Source organism: Condylura cristata, unplaced genomic scaffold, assembly GCF_000260355.1.
Source record: "Condylura cristata isolate star-nosed mole 26May11 unplaced genomic scaffold, ConCri1.0 scaffold00040, whole genome shotgun sequence".
In the NCBI taxonomy this organism is placed as follows: Eukaryota; Metazoa; Chordata; class Mammalia; order Eulipotyphla; family Talpidae; genus Condylura; species Condylura cristata.
In genome coordinates this window covers 3801936-3803149 of record NW_004567141.1, presented here as the reverse complement: position 1 = coordinate 3803149, position 1214 = coordinate 3801936, and positions in this window count along the sequence as shown.

Sequence of the window (1214 nt, the reverse complement as noted above, 5' to 3'; positions counted from 1 at the left end):
GTCACCCCCCACCCAAAATCAAAGCCAGGATAGCAACCAAATAGCATCCACTCACTAACTATAGTTCAGAGCTCACGGGACTTTACAACATAAGCAAGTGCTCCAGGACAAGGCTTTAGACTCATATTCCAAAAGCAAAGAACAAATTCTGGCTTGTGACCCTGTCTCAAAAATAATCCCCTCCCAGCCCTACATCTATTACTCAGCCACAGCACAGAGACTGAGATGGTGGTGTTTTGACTGAGGAGCTGGCCTAGGTCAAAGGGTGGCTGTAGGTCCACACTAACAACCAAAGTACTTTAGTTAACTTGAAACCTTGGTGTTGACTGGAGGTGATCTTTTGGTGCTCTATAGCCCCAGTACCCACCTACTACCCTTACCAGCACTAGTGCCCAGGTCATCACAAGTGAAGCAGACCCTTTGGCATGTTAAATAAGAGACACAGGGATTAAGGGGCAGCACTAGGAAGCTACCGACAGCCACTGCAGCACAAGTTCGATCCCTGGCTAGGGAGCTGACCCACATGGCACAGCAGACCTCTCCTGTCTGGCCCTCACCAGTGTATTTTTCAGTTGACCTGCCTGTTCTGCTCCCCACCCCCTGTTCTGTCTCTCACCCCCTGCACCTTTGGCCTATAACCCAGTCTTGTATACATAAATAAATAAATCTTTTTTAAAAAATAAATAAGAGACACCTAAAGATCTGGGCAAAAATGATAGAATTTAACCCAGCCACTTGTCTACAGGGTATAAACTTAATTTATTAAGACAAGAAAGGGAAGTTCCTTATACCCCAATAAAAACTAAAAATGAAGAGACTGGACAACATACCATAAATGATAGAGCAAAAAAAAAGTCTCAATCACACAGAACTGTACCATGCTTACTGAATTAAGATAGAAAAAAATGAGATTCCTACAAATAGAATTAATGGACCTGAAAATGCTACAACTGAACCAGATATTTGTATGACCTTGCTTCTAGTAGCATTATTTATAATAGCCACAACTCAAGTCCATCAACTCATGCATAGAATAAGTAAATATGGTGCCTCACATAGTGGAATATTATTCGACCCTAAAAAAGAAAGGAAGTTCTAATACATGCTACAAATTGGATAAAGCTTGAAAATACTAAGTGAAATAAGCCAGCAGAAAAAGACAAATATCAACTGATTTATTTATATGAAGTATCTTAAACAGGCAAAATCATGGA